Source organism: Schistocerca cancellata, chromosome 11 (assembly GCF_023864275.1).
Source record: "Schistocerca cancellata isolate TAMUIC-IGC-003103 chromosome 11, iqSchCanc2.1, whole genome shotgun sequence".
Classification (NCBI taxonomy): domain Eukaryota; kingdom Metazoa; phylum Arthropoda; class Insecta; order Orthoptera; family Acrididae; genus Schistocerca; species Schistocerca cancellata.
The window spans coordinates 104,717,884-104,740,418 of record NC_064636.1 but is presented as its reverse complement, the minus strand read 5'-3'; the positions used below and the strand labels follow the sequence as shown (position 1 = coordinate 104,740,418).

General features: G+C 45.7%; 1 protein-coding gene and 1 non-coding gene across 2 annotated transcripts in view; one reads left to right on the top strand and one right to left on the bottom strand.

Moving 5' to 3' along the window:
* Window positions 1–22,535, top strand: part of LOC126108286 (uncharacterized) — a 365,566-nt gene that overhangs the window by 130,874 nt on the left and 212,157 nt on the right. The gene's annotated exons all lie outside the window — the stretch shown is intronic.
* Trnaw-cca (transfer RNA tryptophan (anticodon CCA)) lies at window positions 9,917–9,991 on the bottom strand. The gene has a single exon. It is a non-coding gene; the product is annotated as a tRNA-Trp (tRNA).

Sequence of the window (22,535 nt, the reverse complement as noted above, 5' to 3'; positions counted from 1 at the left end):
AGAATGTTTTCGCAATCGGAGGAGAAAACTGGTGATTGGAATTTCATGAGAAGATCGCGTCGCTACGAAAAACGCCTTTGTTTTAATGATTGCCACTCCAATTCACGTATCATGTCTGTGACACTATCTCCCCTATTTCGCCCGTCTTTGAACTTTTTCGATGTCATCCGTCAGTCTCTCCTGATGCGGATCCCACACCGCACAGCAGTACTCCAGAATAGGGCGGACAAGCGTGGTGTAAGCAGTCTCTTTGGTGGACCTGTTGCACCTTCTAAGTGTTCTGCCAATGAATCGCAGTCTTTGGTTCGCTCTACCCACATTATTATCTATGTGATCGTTCCAATGTAGGTTATTTGTAATTGTAATCCCTAAGTATTCAGTTGAATTTACTGCTTTCAGATTTGTGTGTCTTATCGCGCAATCGAAATTTAGCTGGTTTTTTTACTCATGTAAATAGCTTCGCACTTCTCTATATTCAGGGTCAATTGCCAGTTTTTGCATCATGTAGATATCTTATCTAAATCATTTTGCAAGTAGTTTTGGTCATCTGATGACTTTACAAGACGGCAAATGACAGCATAATCTGCAAACAATCTAAGGCGGCTACTCAGATTTCTCCTGTGTCATTAATATTGATCAGGAACAATAGAGGGCCTATAACACTTCCTTAGATAACGCCGGATGTTACTTCTGTTTTACTCGACGATTTTCCGTCTGTTACTACGAACTGTGACCTTTCTGACAGGAAATCACTAATGCAGTCACACAACTGAGGCGATATTCCGTAGGCACGCAGTTTGGTTAGAAGACGTTTGTGAGGAACGGTGTCCAAAGCCTTCCGGAAATCCAAAAATATGGAATCAATTTGACATTCCCTGTCGATAGCACTTATTACTTCATGAGTATAAAGAGCTAGTTGTGTTTCACAAGAACGATATTTTCTGAAACCGTGCTGACTGTGTGTCAATAAATCGTTTTCTTCGAGGTGCTTCACAATGTTCGAATACGGTATATGTTCTAAAACCCTACTGCAAATCGACGTTAGTGATACGGGCTTGTAATCACTCCTACTTCCGTTTTTGGGTATTGGTGTGACTGGAGCAATTTTCCAGTCTTTAGGTACGGATCAGTCTGTGAGCGAGCGGTTGTGTATAATTGCTAAATATGGAGCTATTTTATCAGCATGCTCTGAGAGGAACTTGACTGGTATACAATCTGGACCGGAGGCCTTGCTTTTATTGAGTTAAGCTCCTTTGCTATGTTTCTCATCTTGGCAGTTGTTCTTGATTGCAATTCCGGAATATTTACTTCGTTTTATTTGGTGGAGGGGTTTCGGAAAACAGTGTTCAAAAAACGAAAGAAAAGGTTCAAATAGCTCTAGCACTATGGCACTTAAAATCTGAGGTGATCAGTCCCCTAGACTTAGAACTACTTAAACCTAACTAACCTAAGGACATCACACACATCCATGCCCGAGGCATGATTCGAATCTGCGACCGTAGCGATCACGCGATTCCGGACTGAAGCGGTTAGAACCGGTCGGTCACTGCGGCCGGCTAAAACCGTGTTTAATAACTCTGCTATAGTGGCACTGTCGTAAGTGACTTCACCGTTGTTGCCGCGCAGTGAGGCTATTGGTTGCCTCTTGCCACTGGTGTGCTTTATGTATGACCAGAATCTATTCGGGTTCTCCGCCAGATTCCGCGACAGCGCCGTGGAATGTTTGGCCGTGCCTTGTTTCGGTGCTGATACCGGCGACACAGAGATTAGATAGTGTCCAGCTAGGCAGATGCCGCTGCCAGTCCTAAACGAGAAAATCCCTTCTCGCGAAACGTATCGTCGTTTCGTTTATCTATCACGCCAGAGTGAAACCTATTGCCGTATTGCGCGCGTACGGGAAAGCGGTCGTGACTGCGTGGTCGGGTGCGTGCCGGCCTCGGCACGCGTGCACGCAGCGGCAGTCCGTAGCGGTCACGCACCGCCGGGAAATGCCGCTGACTCACGCACTGACCCCGTGCGTCTCTTCTGCCGCTGGCCTAGGCCCGTCTGGTGGTCACCTCCTGACCTTGCTGACCGCTCTGTGCTGTTTTGGCCGTCACTGGTTTCCGAAAATAAAGGCCGTAAACCGTAACTGTTCACGACGAACCTTAGTCACGCAGACCTAAAGCCGTCGGCACACGGACCGTGCGTCCGCACGTTGAGCGTGCCGAGTTTCTGACGTCATGGCGTGGAACAGCACCTTCGGTGGTCTTTTCGAACGTGCAGAGCAATATCGGGCATGTCCTTCGACCATAGATACTAGTAGACTGGCCTTGCTGTGCAGAAGCTATGGGGCTAGTGTGGCTCCAACATAAACCACGTGACTGTTGGCAAAACGTGGCGGGATTTCAAATCAGCGGTCTGCCATCCTATGTTTGTATCGGGTTTTCTCCACATTTCTCAATTGACTGCCAAACGCTTCCAACAAAAACTACTTTTTTATTTGTGAAAAATTTTGCCAGAACTGCATTTGACCTGGATTTGTTCAAAGTACCATTTATAAAATTTAACAAATACATCGAACGCCACTCTGGTCGGCAGCGGGACGAAATTACTATAAACTATCAATTATAGTAAAAAGTCGTTAACATTCTTTTAAACAGTAAGAGTGGGCTCGTGTCAAAACTTTAAACATTGTATTCGCCACGTTTCCAGCTTTAGTCACTTATAAAAGAAAATGGGCTATGGGAATTATGTCAACTATAGGTGTCAAAATTATTTACTTTAGGAGCAGATCCATTTTAATCAATTTTAGGTGCACTTCAAAGGTTCAGTTCCCACTATTTTTACAAAAGTTTAAACTATCAGTTTAAAAAAATATTTTAGATGAGAGGTGAGACTTTGCAGTTTCAGAAAATAATTTTGGAGCCTAGGTTTAAAAATGACACACTGTAAATACAAATTATAGATATACATTGTAAATAATAACTAACCTATCAAAACACTTCTCCGCGAAGTGCTTCGAGCAAAGGCGCGTATGTGCAAACGGCTTAGTTTTTCCGTTTCAGGGCCTGTATCCAAAGCTGCCTTCGGTTTTCATCCTTACGGAACCTATGAGTAGCAACGAGAAACGATTATACTTACTTCTGTAACCGAATTATCACAGATACTTTCCAAAATGTAATATAAGTCTGACTTTACAGGCATCACTTTCAACACTTTAATTTACGTGATACTCTATTTCAAGTGTAAAAAACATATAAAAGTCACTTCAGCAGATTTCAATAACCGCATCTGCACCATCTTAGACACACTTACACGTGAAATGTAATGCCATTTCCCCGACAAAACGCTGAGTACAGCCATAAGCGCAACACGAAACAACCATGTTTTGCCAACATTCACGTGACTTTAGCCCAGAGATGTTGGAGCCACGAAAATGACGTCAGGGCCAGTCTATTATATTTATGGTCGAAGGGCATGTCAGATATTCTGAGCGTGCGTCTGAGCGTTGACCAATGAGGTGGCACAACGCCACCTACGTCACAAGCACGCAGTCTCCCTTCAGTACAGAATTGTGAGGCGCCATATTGGCATTCATTTCAAGCCTGTTTGTATATATGCCGTTGCGAGCAGCAGCAAATTGACAATCACTGCAAAACCCGTTGTTAACTGTGTGATTCGTTCCAATAAAATAATGAGAAACATCGTATTCGTGGGAAAAGTATTATTGTAACTTGTGTATTATGACAGTAGGCTATTTGAAGGCAGCGACACATTGAAGATCCACCCAAAACGTATTGTTCTTGGTACAATTTGTTATTAGATTTCAATTAGTAAGATAATTATCTACGATTAACCTTTTTAGTAAAGGGTAACACAGTATAAGCCCGAGGAGGCTATTGTTGGTTTAGCGTAATGAGTAGCGTGTCTGTCTAGTAAAGAGTCTTTGTTGGGGCGGCGGTTCGCGTCTTAAGACTACCAAATTTTTTTCACTAACATTTGCGTATTTATTAGGTTCTGATACTCCATTATTAGTGTAATATTGGGTATATTCTATAATATTTGATGTTATGTAAATATAAGTTCACCTTTTTTTGACTTTGTTCGATTGGCTTTAATGGTTCAAATGGCTCTGAGCACTATGGGACTAACTACTGAGGTCATCAGTCGCCTAGAACTTAGAACTACTTAAACCTAACTAACCTAAGGACATCACACACATCCACGCCCGAAGCAGGATTCGAACCTGCGACCGTAGCGGTCGCTCGGCTCCAGACTGTAGCGCCTAGAACCGCACGGCCACTGGCTTAATCTACAGGACAGCTTGCGCTACTGGTACAAAGATATTTTGCTCCTTTTTCTTTTACGCTTCGTAATTCACATGTTGCAAAGAGTCTGCTAGTGCGTAGGAACAGTGATCAAGTAAGACTGACCTTGGCGTTTTACTAAAATGTGGGAGTGATGAAATAATGTTTATTTTCTGCGGAGAAGTATTCCAAATTTGTACCGCACTGTCTGTAATGGAACTTTTACAACCCTGTGTCCTTATTGATTGGACATGGTACTTTCCTTTTCGTGGACGATGGACGAAATGTCTGTTTTAACAGAGCTAACGTGGGAATTTTACGCGCGCCAGTTGAGTAAGCAGTGTGATTTACGAACTAGAAACATCCCTCAACTGTCGCTGGAGCGCGTTGCGATCGCGTCTACCACGTTGGCGCCCACGTACAGCGTGCAAGAGTCGCATCGTTCCTGAGCGTTCAGCAGCACGTTCAACGTGGCACGCTCAACGTTGACGTTCGACAGCACGGTCCGTGTGCCGACGGCTTTACACTTTGGTATGGGTCAGTCGTGACCCGTCAAGTTTGGAAACTACCGCAGATAGAAAAACAGCCTACGCCACAGCGCATGCCCGCCACATGAGATTTTCCGTATTTTCTTACTTTCTAAGCGCAAAATACACAGAGGTGATAAGGCATGTGATGGCTCCTAAGCTGGCCGTTGTAGCCGAGCGGTTCTAGGCGCTACAGTCTGGAACCGCGCGACCGCTACGGTCGCAGGTTCGAATCCTGCCTCGGGCATGGATGTGTGTGATGTCCTTAGGTTAGTTAGGTATAAGTAGTTCTAAGTTCTAGGGGACTGATGACCTCAGATGTTGAGTCCCATAGTGCTCAGAGCCATTTCAACCATTTGATACCTCCTGATACTGTGTCGGGCCGCCATCCTGTCCTCTATAGCCGTCGATAATTGCGAAAGTGTTGCCGGTCCAGGGTTATGTGCGTGGTAACCGTGCGCAGGCAGGGTGACTATTCCAGCTAGTGACCAAATGGTGTAAATCGCCCTGAAGATGACCCCATCGCGGGTTGAAACCGGTTGGCGGCAGTGTGTGATTTGTGCTTTTACCAGTGGGGGGGATGTCTTAGGGGGTTAGTAGAATTATATATGATACTAGCTTGGACCGTGACGTTACGCATGGTTAAACAGCTATTTATAAATAAATGTTAATGCCGAAACTCACTATTGACGCGTATGCACTATCAGAAAAGCCATCCCTTGTTATATCTTTAAAAGTACAATATAGGTAAAGCTTATTTACAAAATCATCTACATACGGGTACAGATATTCGAGGGGAATTCAAAAAGTAGAGGCACATTGCTGAAAAGTTGTACTTATTCTGATGATAGAAAACTGAAACATATTAATAGTAAGATTTATTAAAAACTTTCAGTGTTCGCATCCACAAATTTAAATTATATGTAAAGTTTTACTTCAGTGCGAGGGAAATAAACTTTCCAGGTTGGGATGCATAAACTAAAACCAGAGGAGGGGATGGTCTGATGCAGAGGGGTGAAATCCCCCCCCCCCATAACCCCCCTGCAAATCGCACACTGGTTGGCGGCAAAATAAATAATGCGATTGTGTCTGTCATGAATAATTCACTGACGATCTGCTGCCATTTTCGCTCCCCTCCCGTTTCTCTTTGAGATACTGAAGAACCATCAGTACTAAATCGTCGATAGCCGCAGTTGCGGAGTCCCGGGATCGACATCGCCGAGACTCAGAAGAAGAATTCTTCCTCTAGCGAATCTATATTGCTGGAGATACAAAAATAATAATTATTATTTTCAAAGAATGATACGTTAGGATATGTCCTGCAATTAACTTCACAAACGTTCATAATATGGTTTTTGTCATTTTTTATCTGCTCTGTCGCACAGTATAGTACACATTCAAATGGTTCAAATGGCTAGAACTTAGAACTAATTAAACCTAACTAACCTAAGGACATCACACACATCCATGCCCGAGGCAGGATTCGAACCTGCGACCGTAGCGCTCGCGCGGTTCCAGACCTAGAACCGCTCGGCCACAGCAGCCGGCAGTTACAGTTAAATGCATTTATTCATTTAGGACGTAAATGCGTGGACTTCGAAATTAAATGAAAAGAAAGACTGCAGGTTCTGAATGTCGCGGCAAATATATTGAAACTGACGGTAGCGGCTACGAAAGCAAAAAAGATGAACACGTTCACGTACCTCTATTGTTGAGCAGCGTCGCCGTGAAAATCGTCGCCTCCATCTAAATTCTCGGCATAAAATTAAAATAATAGTAATAATTTTCCAGAATTTCAGGATATCACTGAAGTCACAAAAGACGAAATCGCTCTGCTTCAAAATCACTTTTATTATTTAAGGGTTGGGAAACCTAATTACTACGTTTTGCCAAAAAAACATCTTCCATGAAGGTAACGGCAAATGAGCAAAAAGAGACACTACAACGGTTGTAAAGTGTGCGGTTTGAAGCGCACGGCAGGCTGACCAAACAACTGAGAGGAGAAAAAAGTTCGAAACAAGGTAGAAAAAGAAGTGAGTAGATAGCACTGCTGATGGCTGGCGGAAATAATGGAGTATCGGAAGAGGTGAGAGAGAGAGAGAGAGAGAGAGAGAGAGAGAGAGAGAGAGAGAGAGAGGAGGGCGGGAGGGGGGGGTCGGGCGGTGGAAGGGGGAGGGGGACAGGTAGCGAGCTACAGGTGGTCGGCCGAGCGAAGGCTTTTGAACCCACGCGTGGGTCCGTTAGGTTGGCAGCGCTGGCGTGTGGCCGGCGCGACCCGGATAGAGAGGCGGGGTGTTCCCCGCCCCGCCCACAGAGAGCGCCCGTCCAGTGACGAGCCTTCCTCCTTACACGAAGCGTGACTGTCCCTGTCTTCGGTGACGGCACACGGTAGCCACCTTATGTAGCGCACGCCTTCCAAGGTCTCACGGACTGCACTGTGTTGCGAGCTATATTGCTTTTCTCCACTACCAATATTACCTAATAACAAGTGGCTCTTGTTTTTGCTATTCACTCTTTATTCATTCATAATCGTGGAAGATCAGTTTGGATTCCGTCGAAATGTTGGAACATGTGAAGCAATATTGATTCTACTACGACTTAGCTTAGAAGACAGGTAAAGGAAAGGCAGACCTACATTTCTAGCATTTGTAGACTTAGAGCAAGTGTTTGACAGTGTTGACTGGAATACTCTCTTCCAAATTCTGAAGGTGACAGGGGTCAAATACAAGGAGCGAAAGGCTATTTACAATTTGTACAGAAACCAGATGGCAGTTACAAGAGTTGAGGGGCATGGGAAACAGTGGTTGGGAATGGAAAGAGACAAGGTTGCAGCCTATCCACAGTGTTATTCAATCTGTGTATTGAGTAAACAGTAAAGGAAAGTGTCTCGTAAGGGGTATGTAAGATGAACATCAACAAAAGCAAAACGAGGATAATGGAACGTAGTCGAATTAAATCAGGTGATGGTGAGGGAAATAGATCAGGAAATGAGAGACTTGAAGTAGTAGATGGTTTTTGGTATTTGGGGAGCAAAATAACTAACTGTCGAAGTAGGGAAGATATAAAGTGTAGATTGGCAACGGCAAGGAAAGCGTTTCTGAAGAAGAGTATTTGTATGGAATGTAGCCATGTATGGAAGTGAAACATGGACGATAAGTAGTTTGGATAAGAAGAGACTAGAAGCTTTCGAAATGTGGTGCTACAGAAGAAAGTTGAAGATTAGATGGGTAGGTCATGTAACTAATGAAGAGGTACTGAATAGAATCGGGGAGAAGAGAAATTTGTGGCACAACTTGACTAGAAGAAGGAATCGGTTGGTAGGACATGTTCTGAGACATCGAGGGATCACCAATTTAGTATTGGAGGGCAGCATGGAGGATAAAAATCGTAGGCCGCCATGAGATGAATACACTAAGCAAATTCAGAAGGATGTAGGTTGCAGTAGTTACTAGAAGATGAAGAGGGTTGCACAGGATAAGAGTAGCATGGAGAGCTGCATCAGACCACTGGACTGAAGACAACAACAACAACAATCGAGTTCATTGCTCGCGACTTATGATTTACTTGACTTTCCATTCTCTACAAACCACTATGATGAGCATGGCAGAGGGCACATCTCATTGTACCAGTTATTAGGCATTCACGTGTGGAGCGCGGTAAGAGTTCTTCGTAATTGTAATACCTAGGTATTTAGTCGAATTTACGGCCTTTAGATTAGACTGATTTATCGTGTAACCGAAGTTTAACGCGCTCCTTTTAGCACTCATGTGGATGACCTCACAGTTTCGTTATTTAAGATCAGTTGCCAATTTTCGCACCATTCCGTTATTTCTTCTAAATCGTTCTGCAGTTTGTTAGTCGGTAAACGACAGCGTCATCTGCAAAAACAACCGGAGACGGCTGCTCAGATTATCTCCCAAATCGTTTATGTAGATCAGGAACAGCAAAGGGCCTGTAACAGTACCTTGGGGAACGCCAGAAATCACTTCTGTTTTACTCGATGCCTTCCCGTCAGTTACTACGGACTGTGACATCTCTGACACGAAATCACAGATCCAGCCACATAACTGAGACGATATTCCATAAGCATGCAATTTCACTACGAGCCGCTTGTGTGGTACAGTGTCAAAAGCCTTCCGGAAATCCAGATATACGGAATCGTTCTGAAATCCCTTGTCAATAGCAGTCAGCACTTTATGTGAATAAAGAGCTAGTTGTTTCACAGGAACTGTGTGTTCTAAACCCATGTTGACTGTGTGTCAATAGACCGTTTTCTTAGAGATAATTCATAAAGTTCGAACGCAATATATTTTGTAGAATCCTGCTGCATATCGACGTTAACGATATGGGCCTGTAATTTAGTCGATTACTCCTACTACCTTTCTCGAATATTGCTGTGACCTGTGCAACTTTCCAGTCTTTGGGTACGGATCTTTCGTCGAGCGAACAGTTGTATATGATAAGTATGGAGCTAATGCATCAGCATACTACGAAAGGAACCTAGTTGGTATACAGTCTGCACCAGAAGACTTGCTTAAATCACTACTCCGAGGATATTTACTTCTACGTACGATTGAGAAATGCCCTCACATCCAGGTGAAAGTCAGGTGCCGTCCCATCCTGTTGTAAGTGGTAATCTTCATTTGCAAACACAAGGCTAAGACCAGGAGTTATCATTTCCAGCATTTCCAAGTACGAGTCGCCCTTGACAGTGTTGTCAAAGAAGTACGGCCCGATTAACCCTCTAGAAGAGAGACCATACCAGACTGTTACTCCTGGTAGATTAACATGCCTTTGCTCGGTTTCTCCCTGGCCCAGTACTCACAATTATGGTGGTTAACTGTTCCATGAAGTTTAAACGTCACTTCATCCGACCGAAGAATTCGATCTTCGAAACGTCGCTCTTCTTCACATCTATCAATGAACGAGTCACAAAATTTGCTTCGCCTATCAGTATCATCCTCTTTAAGAGTATGGAGAAGTGTTGCAATGTAAGGCTTAAAGTTCTGAGACAGGGAAATTGTATGATCACTGATTCTGCAGATCCCAGTATCACGAGAACATTGCCTCACAGATTTCTTCCTGGCAGATTAAAACTGTGTGCCCGACCGAGACTCGAACTCGGGACCTTTGCCTTTGGCGGGCAAGTGCTCTACCAACTGAGCTACCGAAGCACGACTCACGCCCGGTCTCACGGCTTTACTTCTGCCAGTACCTCGTCTCCTACCTTCCAAACTTTACAGAAGCTCTCCTGCGAACCTTGCAGAACTAGCACTCCTGAAAGAAAGGATATTGCGGAGACATGGCTTAACCGCAGCCATGAGACGAGATACTGGCAGAAGTAAAGCTGTCAGGACGGGGCGTGAGTCGTGCTTGGGTAGCTCAGAGCACTTGCCCGCGAATAGCAAAGGTCCCGAGTTCGAGTCTTAGTCGGGCACGCAGTTTTAATCTGCCAGGAAGTTTCCTATCAGCGCACACTCCGCTGCAGAGTGAAAATCTCATTCTGGATTTTATTCAGTGTTATCACCCTGAGACTCTGCATTCATACAAAGTATTGTTATGTTTATAGCCGCCTTGTAAATTATTACCCATAAAAATTGTATTTCTATCGCCTTTAGTTAAAAGATACTGTCTCAAAGACTGTATACTGTACTATTCGTATCAACACCATAGAACTGTTACAAGCTCTCGATGAAGAACACGTTAATGTCTTGTAGACGGAATCGACGTGCGCGCACGCTCTTACACACACACACACACACAGACACAGACACACAGAGAGAGAGAGAGAGAGAGAGAGAGAGAGAGAGGGAGAGAGAGCCGCCGCGCGTTTTTCCTTGAACCCGTCCGGCATGGCGTGTCAGAAGGGTTGTGGAACCTGCCGTAATCTGCTAGCTCCTCTTTTCGTCCCATCCTCTTCGCGCCAGCGATCTTCCTGCCTGCTTCGTAGCTTACCGGGAGAGCGAGGAAGGACGAACAGTGTGGAGCAGGAGAGGCTAATTGCGGGCGCGGGTAATTGCTGGGCAGTCTTTTTACGACTCTTTATTCTCGCCTCGCCTCGGCTACGCTCCCGTCCGCCATTGCCTCTGCGAATCGGCCTCACAAGACTGTTACGTGTTGTGGCGGACTGGTGACTGTAAGCCGTCTGCACGAGTTCCATCGTTCTTGAGCGTTCAGCAACACGTTCAGCTCGGTGGTCCGTGTCCGGACGGCTAACAAGGGGAAGGCCCCAGACACGGCCAACCGATTCGGCTCAAATTTGGCAGGTCTCTTGTATACGATCTAAAACGAAGGAATCTAAAATATTTTGGGTCAATACCCCCGCAATTTTGAGAAAATCACCCCTAAAGGTTATGACGAGCAATCGAGTCAAAATTGGAGGGATCTATAGATAATTCTAAATAGAGCATTTTTCATCATCAGGTATGGGGTCCGCAAACGCAAACTTTTCCAGAAATCGAGGAAAGAAACTTTTACAACTGCCTCTTCTGTACCCACATGGTAAACGCTATTCGCCGACAGCACCGATAGCGCAACGGACGAGGTATGTGGCTGGGAATCTGAAAACCCGTCTTCGAATCTCGAAGAAACCTAGCAGGTGTCAATCCTTTCGTTTGTATTTTTCCATATCTCAATTGATAGGGATAGGAGGTTTAATAAGGTAAGTAAATCAGTAAGGAATGATGATGATAAGGTAGGCAAATTAATTTCCCAAACGCCGTGAGTTAGTAAGGTATTAAACTTTTAAGCCTTGTCACATGAAAACAACTCGGAGTAAGAGTGCTGCGAATTCCTCACGAGGGACCACAGATAGCCAACCGCGCGACGCTTGTTTACAGCGAGGCACGGGACGGAATGCACGCGGGGAGAGTTAGGTTGTCCCAGTTGCCTCTTCGTCATATTGTAGTTGTGAACCTGGAAGAGTGAAGGTGTCCAGCACGAGCCTTGTGGAAGTCAATCGGAAAGAGTTGTTTTCCATCATCAGGCTGCCGCGAACCTCGCGGAAACATGTAGTGATTTTTCCGTCGTTAAAGCGCCGAATGAAATACGTTTTGTGAATGAATACAGTTTCTTCGAGATTCGAACCCGGGTTCTCCGATTGTCAGGCAGTTACCTTGGCCGTTGGGCTATCGGTGCTGTCGGCGAAAATCGTTTACCACGTGGGTACAGAAGGGAGAGTTGTAAAAGTTTCTTACCTCGATTTCTGGAAAAGTATACGTTTTCGGGTCCCACACCTGATGGTGAAAAATGCTCTATCTACAATTATCTATCAATCCGGCCAATTTTGAGTCGATTCCTCGTCATTACATTTATGGGTGATTTTCTCAAAAACGCGGGGGTGTTGACCCAAAATATCTTAGATTCCTTCGTTTTAGGTTGTATACAAGCGACCTGTCAAATTTGAGCCGAATCGGTTGGCCGTGTCTGAGGCCTTCCCCTTGTAAGTGTGGCGTAGACCGCCACCCTTGTCAACGTGGTTCAGTCGCGTGGAATGACGTGCTGCCTTAGGACACCCCTTGTGCCAATATATGTACAGGGTGGTCCATTGATAGTGAGCGGGCCAAATATCTCACGAAATAAGCATCAAACGAAAAAACTACAAACTTGCCTAGCTTGAAGGCGGAAACCAGTTGGCGCTATGGTTGGCTCGCTAGATGGCGCTGCCATACGTCAAACGGATATCAATGGCGTTTTTTAGGATAGGAACCCCCATTTTTTATTACATATTCGTGTAGTTCGTTGGACCACTTTTTTCGCTTTGTGATAGATGGCGCTGTATTAGTCACAAACATATGGTTCACAATTTTAGACCAACAGTTGGTAATAGGTAGGTTTTTTGAAATTAAAATACAGAACGTAGGTACGTTTGAACATTTCATTTCGGTTGTTCCAATGTCATACATCTACCTTTGTGAACTTATCATTTCTGAGAACGCATGCTGTTACAGCGTGATTACCTGTAAATACCACATTAATGCAATAAATGCTCAAAATGATGTCCGTCAACCTCAATGCATTTGACAATACGTGTAGCGACATTCCTCTCAACAGCGAGTAGTTCGCCTTCCGTAATGTTCGCACATGCATTGACAATGTTATAACACATGTTGTCAGGCGTTGTCGGCGGATCACGATAGCAAATGTCCTTCAACTTTCCCCACAGAAAGAAATCCGGGGACGTCAGATCCGGTGAACGTGCAGGCCGTGGTATGGTGCTTCGACGACCAATCCACCTGTCGTGAAATATGCTATTCAATACCGCTTCAACCGCACGCGATCTATGTGCCGGACATCCATCATGTTGGAAGTACATCGCCATTCTGTCATGTAGTGAAACATCTTCTAGTAACATCGGTAAAACATTACGTAGGAAATCAGCATACATTGCACCATTTAGATTGCCATCGATATAATGGGGGCCAGTTATCCTTCCTCCCATAATGCCGCACCATACATTAAGCCGCCAAGGTCGCAGATGTTCCACTTGTCGCAGCAATCGTGGATTTTCCGTTGTCGAATAGTGCGTATTATGCCGGTTTACGTTACCGCTTTTGGTGAATGACGCTTCGTCGCTAAATAGAACGCGTGCAAAAAATCTGTCATCGTCCCGTAATTTCTCTTGTGCCCAGTGGCAGAACTGTATACGAAGTTCAAAGTCGTCGGCATGCGATTCCTGGTGCATAGAAATATGGTACGGGTGCAGTCAATGTTGATGTAGCATTCCCAACACCTACGTTTTTGAGATTCCCGAATCTCGCGCAGTTTGTCTGCTACTGATTTGCGGATTAGCCGCGACAGCAGCTAAAACACCTACTAGGGCATCATCATTTGTTGCAGGTCGCGGTTGACGTTTCACACGTGGCTGAACACTTCCTGTTTCCTTAAATAACGTAACTCTCCGGCGAATGGTCCGGACACTTGGATGATGTCGTCCAGGATACCGTGCGGCATACACAGCACACGCCCGTTGAGCATTTTGATCACAATAGCCATACATCAACACGATATCGATATTTTCCGCAATTGGTAAACGGTCCATTTTAACACGGGTAATGTATCACGAAGCGAATACCGTCCGCACTGGCGGAATGTTACGTGATACCACGTACTTATACGTTTGTGACTATTACGGAGCCATCTATCACAAAGCGAAAAAAGTGGTCCAACTAAGACATTCATATTTCTTTACGTACTACACGAATATATAATAAAACGGGGGTTCCTATTTAAAAAAAAGTCCTGATTATAAATAATTCGAGAACATTATAGAACAATCTCAAGTTTTTTCGCTTTATAAATAAACAGATGTCCTGGTGACCACCACGATGTGATGGCGGCTAGTTCAAACACTCGTATAATCACAACCACAAGAACACAACTACTACAGCACACAACGGCGGAAGCAGGGGTAGCACCAGACACATAAGCTATTGATTTTCGGTGGGTGATTTTAGAGGTGTCGCCAAATTCATCCAAAAACACTTCAACTTTGTATAGACCTGGTCATAATTAATTTAGTTTCCGTTTGATTATTTGAGACTCACAGACGTATCAGCAATTACAAAGAAATTATAACAATCTAGTTAAATAAAGAGAAGGGAAAATTCAACGACCTGTTTTGTTTTAAACCGGTCAGGTTGATGCAGCTCTTCCAGCGACCTGCGAAACCACGTATAGGGCAGTCCAGTGGCTTTCTACGTGTGCACTGTCTGCTGTAGTCGCAGCCTAGTGTAATGGCCTACAAACATGAAAACGAGGGCCAATGCTAGGCTTCCCTGGGGAACTCCTGTCACCTTCTTCTGCGACGAAGGCTCGCAGCCTTTGAGGCTTAACGGCGTAACACTGCGATAAGGGAAATATCTGGCGGGTAAGACGCAGGCTTGAGTTTCGGAAAGAGTCAAATCGGTGAAGAATTTAAATCATAATCTGATAACGGAGAACAATACAACAGATGTGGGAGGATGCCCACGCCAAAACTTCGCGGCCCGTAGCAAAACGACGGTTTTACGCGCATGGGGGAAAATGTAGATTAAATTGCAGATAGCGTGTACGACAAAAACGGAAATGAGCGTTTGGCGTCATTGGCCGGGAGGCCCCATACGGGGCAGGTCAGGCCGCCTGGGTGCAGCTCTTATTACATTCGACGCCACATCGGGCGACCTGCGTGCCGGATGGGGATGAAGTGATGAGGAAGACAACACAACACCCACTCCCTGAGAGGGGAAAATCCCCTCCGGGAATCGAACCCGGGCCCGGAGGACGGCAATCCGTCACGCTAACGACTCAGCTGTCGGGCGGACGACAGTCGTTCAATAAATAAGGCCCCTACCTCGCTTTTTTGCGGCCATACTATAGAGGGTGGTCAGAAACAGTGTGAAAAGCTTGTAAGGGTCATGCAGGATAGGTCGTGCTGAGAAAACACTGTTAGGAAAAAAAAATTCGATACGTTGCGCCGTTTTCCAGTTAATTAGCGTTGAATTTAGCCAATCAGGTCGTTGCGCAAAGTGAAGCGGCTCGTCAGAGAGGGGGTCGCCAAACTTGTCTTTGTTTGCTTTTCTGAAACAAAGACCAGAGCGATACAAAGAATTGGACGTAGGACTGTATCGGGGATTGAACCCGAGCCAAAGGCCCGTGCGCCACCATCCACGCTGCGAGAACAACTGAAACGTATAGTACACAATGTGATCAAAAGTATCCGGACACCCTCGAAAACATACGTTTTTCATATTAGGTGCATTGTGCTGCCAGGTACTCCATATCAGCGACCTCAGTACTCATTAGACATCGTGAGAGAGCTGAATGGGGAGCTCCGCGGAACTCATGGACTTCGAACGTGGTCAGTTGATTGCGTGTCACTTGCCATACGTCTGTACGCGAAATTTGGACGCTCCTTGACATCCTTAGGTACACTGTTTCCGATGTGAAGTGGAAACGTGGAGGGACACGTACAGCACAAAAGCGTACGGGCCGACCTCGTCTGTTGACTGATAGAGAGCGCTGACAGTTGAAGAGGGTCGTAATACGTAATAGGCAGACATCTATCCAGACCATCACACAGGAATCCCAAACTGCATCAGGATCCACTGCAAGTACTATGACAGTTAAGCGGGAGGTGAGAAACGCTGATTTCATGGTCGAGTTGCCGCTCATAAGCCATTTCTGACGCCCTAAATACCAAACGACGGCTAGTTTGCTGTAAGGAGCGTAAACATTGGACGATTGAACAGTGCAAAAACGTTGTGCGGAGTGACGAATCACCGTACACAATGTGGCGATCTGATTTCAGGGTGTGTGGGTATGGCGAATGCCCGGTGAACGTCATCTGCCAGCGTGTGTAGTGCAGACAGTAAAATTCGGACGCGGTGGTGTTGCGGTGTGGTCGTGTTTTTCGTGGAGGGGGCTTGCACCCCTTGTTTTGCGTGGCACTATCACAGCACAGGCCTACGTTGATGTTTCAAGCACCTTCTTGCTTCCCACTGTTGAAGAGCAATTCGGGGATGATGATTGCATCTTTCAACACGATCGAGGACCAGTTCATAATGCAGGGTCTGTGGCGGAGTGGTTACACTACAGTAACATCGCTGTAGTGGACTGGCCTGCACAGAGTCCTGTCCTGAATCCTACAGAACACCTTTGGGATGTTTTGGAACGCCGACTTCGTGCCAGGCCTCACCGACCGACATCCATACCTCTCCTCAGTGCAGCACTCCGAGCAGAACGGGCTGCCAATCCCCAATAAACCTTCCAGCACCTGACTGAACGTACGCCTGCGAGAGTGGAAGCTGTCTTGACGGCTAAGGTGTGGCCAACACCATATCGAATTCCAGCATTGCCGATGGGGGGCGCCACAAACTTGTAACTCATTTTCAGCCACGTGTCCGGATACTTTTGATCACACAGTGTACATCTAAAACAAGTCGTGACCGATGTTCTCACAAAATTCTGTTATTAAGAAATGTGTTCCGAAAAATTTATTGTGGGGCGATATTCATTGAGCGGCCGTCGTAAGTAACCTTCTGTGTCCTGTATTTAACTCCAGAACTGTCAGGAACGATCGCTAAATCTGGGAATGCTGTAAACGCTGGGTTTGCCCTCCCGCTTTCCCAGCAGTGCCACCTTGCGGAAGTGTGCTCACCCGCTACAGTGCGTGTTTCTCGTGCTCGGGTGAAGCCGACGCCCGCACACTGGGTTGCCAGAACAACCGAACAGCAGCCGCGTCTCGTCGGCTAATGACGGCGCAGCCGGGCTCCCTACACTGCCTCAGCTCGTTACGGAGTAACGGCACGCGTGTTATGGGAGCGCGTGCGAACTCTGCCGCCGGGTCGCTTCTCGCGCTGCGCTGGCTGCCCGCCGAGGTCTGTCTCAACGCTGCTCCTCTCCTCACACAAACTCTCCACACTAGAGATGGGCAAACTCGTTCATCCTGGGGAACTAGTTCACTTCTGATCGTTATTATTGGGAACCGTTCAGTTTTACTCGTTCACCGTTCATTTGTGCTTGGTACGAGGTGCATTCAAGTTCTAAGGCCTCCGATTTTTTTTTTCTCCGGAGTGGAAAGAGATAGAAACATACGCGTTGTTTTAAAATGAGGCCGCGTTCATTGTCAATACGTCCTAGAGATGGCAGCACCATACGGCAGATGGAATTTTACCGCCAGCGGCGAGAATGAGAACTGTTTTAAATACTTAAAATGGCGACGTTTTGCTTACTTGAACAGCGTGCAATCATTCGTTTTCCGAATTTGCGTGGTGTGAAACCAATTGAAATTCGTCGACAGTTGAAAGAGACATGTGGTGATGGAGTTATGGATGTGTCGAAAGTGCGTTCGTGGGTGCGACAGTTTAATGAAGGCAGAACATTGTGTGACAACAAACTGAAACAACCTCGGGCTTGCACAAGCCGGTCTGACGACACGATCGAGAAAGTGGAGAGAATCGTTTTGGGGGATCGCCGAATGACTGTTGAACAGACCGCCTCCACAGTTGGCATTTCTGTGGGTTCTGTGCACACAGTCCTGCACGACGACCTGAAAATGCGAAAAGTGTCATCCAGGTGTTGCCACGAATGCTGACGAACGACCACACGGCTGCCCATGTGGCACGTTGCCGAGCAATGTTGACGCGCAACGACAGCACGAATGGGACTTTCTTTTCGTCGGTTGTGACAATGGATGAAACGTGGATGGCATTTTTCAATCCAGAAACAAAGCGCCAGTCATCTCAATGGAAGCACACAGATTCACCACCACCAAAAAAAAATTCGGGTAACCGACAGTGCTGAAAAAATGGTGTCCATGTTCTGGGACAGCGAGGGCGTAATCCTTACCCATTGCGTTCCAATGGGAACTTCAGTAACAGGTGCATCCTACGAAAATGTTTTGAAGAACAAATTCCTTCCCGCACTGCAACAAAAACGTCCGGGAAGGGCTGCGCGTCTGTCATCGTCCCGTAATTTCTCTTGCGCCCAGTGGCAGAACTGTCTTCGGCATGCGATTCCTGGTGCATAGAAATATGGTACGGGTGCAGTCAATGTTGATGTAGCATTCTCAACACCGACGTTTTTGAGATTCCCGGATCTCGCGCAATTTGTCTGCTACTGATGTGCGGATTAGCTGCGACAGCAGCTAAAACACCTACTTGGGTATCATTTGTTGCAGGTTTACGTTTCACATGTTGCTGGACACTGCCAGTTTCCTTAACAACATAACTATCCGGCGAACGGTCGGGACACTTGGATGATGTCGTCCAGGATACCGAGCAGCATACATAGCACACGCACATTGGCCATTTTGATCACAATAGCCATACATCAACACGATATCGACCTTTTCCGCAATAGGTAAACGGTCCATTTTAACACGGGTAATGTATCACGAAGCAAATACCGTCCGCACTGGCGGAATATTAGGTGATACCACGTACTTACACGTTTGTGGCTATTAGAGTGCCATCTATCACAAAGCGAAAAAAGTGGTCCAACTAAAACATTCATATTTCTTTACGTTGTTGTTGTTGTTGTTGTTGTTGTTGTTGTTGTTGTGGTCTTCAGTCCAGAGACTGGTTTGAGGCAGCTCTCCATGCTACTCTATCCTGTGCAAGCTTCTTTATCTCCCAGTACCTACTGCAACCTACATCCTTCTGAATCTGCTTAGTGTAGTATTCATCTCATCTCGTGGTCTCCCTCTACGATTTTTACCCTCCACGGTGCCCTCCAATACTAAATTGGTGATCCCTCGATGTGTCAGAACATCTCCTCCATGTCCTACCAATGTTTACGCACTACACGAATATGTAGTAAAAAATGAGGGTTCGTATTAAAAAAAAAAACGTAGTTGATATCTAGCGGGCCAACCATAGCGCCATCTGGTTTCCCCATTGAAGCTAGACGAGTTCCGTTCTTCGTGGTTTTTTCGTTTGATGCTTGCTTCGTGAAATATTTGGCCCGGTCACAATCAATGGACCACCCCGTATAGCATACATAAGAGGTTGGGGGGGTCATTACAGATGGCTTATTTGGCCAAATATTCACAAAGGCCTACGAAGTGTGAGCAGGTGCAGTCTGGTGGTGAAAAGCCACGAGTTGTTTCGTGGTAAATGTGCGCGTTATTCGGTTTGCTACACGCGAGTGGCGAAGGAGTTTCATAACGTTTTCCAGGATTTTGCAGTTGACGTGTCGGGACGCCAAGTGCAGTCGTCTCTTACGACGACTGTACTAACTTCTCGGAAATCGTTATGCAATTCGTTAACTTTTTTCCCGTGATAGCAAATTCAACAAAACCAATATTTAACGCTTCTCCTATTTTCATATAGTTTGCCGGGATGCAAGGTGTGAGCAGAAGCACTGTAGAGAAAGCAGGACGTTAGATTGTTCGTAAACAGAACGGAAAAAACCTACTGGAAGTATGTACAGCAAGGAAGTTATTCGTCTGATTATGGCGTATTTCAAACTGGGAGAACGGAATTCCAAGTCGTGACTGGGCAGTGCGAGGCAAGACGGTAATTGGATAGGTGGGTGACGTCATTGCGCAGGTCGTGAGAAGACCTTTAAACCCTGTGTGTCTGTGTCCAGCTGTTGCCGCCAACGCGTAGGTAGGAGTTGAACGACCGCGGCGTGACCTTGTGTGGCATCTAGCAGGAGGGAGAGGGGGCAGAGAGAGAAAGAGAGAGAGAGAGAGAGAGAAGAGAAGAGAAGAGGAGGGGTTCCAGCATATAGAGCGACCTTCTCCAGACAATAGCACCAGCAGCGGCCTCCAGCTGCTACTAACCTGTGCTGATATTTAAACTATTGACTGCAGCAAGTCGCGGCTCATTTAAAATTCACAACATGAGGCAAAAGTTGTGACCACAGCCGTAACAAATTAACGTACCAGGTGTAGCGCGTGTAGCGGGACTTTGAATTTCGCCGCGCTACACTCGTTTTCTCAGATATAAATTATACCGTCGCAGCTGTATGAGCGGACGGCAGAGAAAATATTGAAACTTCCTGGCACATTAAAACTGTGCGCCCGACCGAGACTCGAACTCGGGACCTTTGCCTTTCGCGGGCAAGTGCTCTACCAACTGAGCTACCCAAGCACGACTCACGCCCCGTCCTCACAGCTTTACTTCCGCCAGTATCTCGTCTCCTACCTTCCAAAATTTACAGAAGCTCTCCTGCGAACCTTGCAGAACTAGCACTCCTGAAAGAAAGGATATTGCGGAGACATGGCTTAGCCACAGCCATGAGACGAGATACTGGCAGAAGTAAAGCTGTGAGTACCGGGCGTGAGTCGTGTTTCGGTAGCTCAGTTGGTAGAACACTTGCTCGCGAAAGGCAAAGGTCCCGAGTTCGAGTCTCGGTCGGGCAGACAGTTTTAATCTGCCAGAAAGTTTCATATCAGCGCACACTCCGCTGCAGAGTGAAAATCTCATTCTGGAGAGGGAATATTTATAAGAAAACGAAGGTACAAAAATTGTATTTTTTTTTCTTCTACCCGCTATTGTCTCTTGTGAGCGAAAGCTTAATTTAACTTACTCGCTAGTCTTGGTCTGATTAAGACGTAAAAACTTATTGATGTGCAGACATATAGTATTGTGCAGGCTTGTATGAAATTTGGAGAATGGAAGCAGCCGTAAAATACATTGCGTTCAAGATCAAGATGGTTTTAATTTGTAGACATTGGTGATTCCTGGACGACGAAATTTACTGCAAGCTACGACTTTTTCATGCAGAAATGAAGCAGGAGATCGTTGGAGAACAAGACCTGAACGACGCACGGGAGAAGACATATCAACTTGGCAATGAATGTACTCTTTATCTACGCCATTTCCCCCTGTTAATCACATTTTGTTATTTTCTGTTCTCTTTCAAATAATTTTTGTAGTGGAAATTGGTTTGACTTTTTCTAAGAAACGTCACAAGCACCACCCCAACAATAGCTTTTCCGAATCACGAAATCCGATAGCTTTTCTGTAATTCGAAGTCCGATTTGCATTTCATTCTTTCCCTTTTTCACGGTCATTAACGATTTTAAAACCGCCTTTTTATTCGCCATTTCCTTCCACATTTTCAAACTTTCCTTTTCTTTCCTTTTTTCTTTCCCTTTTTTTCTTTCCTTTTTTTTCTTTCCCTTTTTTTGTTTCCTTTTCTTTTCTTCCCCTTTTTTCTTTCCTTTTCTTTTCTTTTTCTTTTTTACTAGTCACTACACGCGTTAAGGGCAGTGCGCTCTTGCACTGACTCTCTGTTACCTGAAACACATGTCGTTATGCGATTCTTTTAACAGAACACTTCATTTGTTGTTTCTCAGTTTAAACCGCTCTGTGGCTCTCGTAGGGAACACGGTATTACCGGCGTCGGTGTAAGCAGAAGATGTGCAGTTATCCACGAACATCTTCAGCAACACTTACGTTGCTAATAGTAAGACCGTGCAGGTGCGGATATCGTCGGTAAAAATTGTTTTACCACTGCTCTCGAAATTCAAATGAATTTTGTTTAGGTAGTCATGCGGAGGACGTCACACTTTTTTTTTCCTGTCAGTTGCGTATTTTGGTTCTAACAAGGGAACCTCCCCATCGCACCCCCCTCAGATTAAGTTATAAGTTGGCACAGTGGATAGGCCTTGAAAAACTGAACACAGATCAGTCGAGATCTGGCGCGCCAGTAACGAGCGCCGCGGCTCACAGTCCTGACTTAGCACCCACTGATCTCCATTTGGTCGGTGCACTCAACAACAAGGACAACGAGAATGTGAAAAAGTTTGTGGCAAATTGGTTCAAACATAAAGTGTTCTTTGGAGCCGGAATAAAAAATGCTTGTAGGCCGTTGGAACAAGTGTATAAATGTTAAAGGGGTTATGTTGAAAAGTAGAAAAAGTATTGTTTCGTAAAAATAAACGCATTTTTCTGCAGACCGGTTTGACCCCAGTGTTACTATCGGCCAAGATACCACGTGGAAACTCGTTCTCTCTCCCAGTCAAGCACGAAACGTGCCGATGTTCTCACGGCTGCCGGACTGTTTTGTGCTTTTGTATTTGTGTCGTTCTTTAGCGTCTTCCTGTGGACTGGAGGTAACTTTCATCCGTTCCTCGCCACTCGTCTCGTTCCCCAGAATCCACGGCGCCGCTGCCGTTGATCGACCACAGCGGAGGAGCGTAACGTTGGGAAAGGCGACGCCGACATTTCTGATCCTTCTTGTGCGCCGCGGGACGAATTAATCCTTCGCTCGGAACGGACAGCTGACA